The following is a 483-nucleotide window of genomic DNA, read 5'->3' as shown; positions in this document are numbered from 1 at the left end:
TATCCAAGAGGTTTCCCTAGAGGCTCCCGCAAGCCACCGGCCGGTAGGACGGAAGATGTTGTGCAAGTTTCTCATTGCGAGCACGCACTTGACTATATATGGAACACATGCCTATTGATTGATTAGTACTTGGATACCGTTTTATTATTATCCGCAAATGCCCCTCGCTTTGATTGTTACATGAGTTTCTCTCATCCATGCAACACCCGTTAAATCCATCCCCGTGCCTACGGTATTTTTAATCCTCGCTGTTTACTATAATCACCACTCGCTGTCTTTATTTCACCGCCGCTGTTATTTTCACTATTCCTACCTGCCATAAAACTGTCACTGCGATAAACTCTTGCGAGCAAGTCCTGCTTTCCTGTGTGCAGCTGAATTGACAACTCAATTGTTAAGGCTTACAAGTATTCTTTGTCTCCCCTTGTGTCGAATCAATAAATTGGGTAATACTTCCCTCGAAGATCATATGCATCCCCTATA

This window comes from Lolium rigidum, chromosome 7 (genome assembly GCF_022539505.1).
Source record: "Lolium rigidum isolate FL_2022 chromosome 7, APGP_CSIRO_Lrig_0.1, whole genome shotgun sequence".
Lineage (NCBI taxonomy): Eukaryota > Viridiplantae > Streptophyta > Magnoliopsida > Poales > Poaceae > Lolium > Lolium rigidum.
This window is presented reverse-complemented; position numbering follows the sequence as displayed.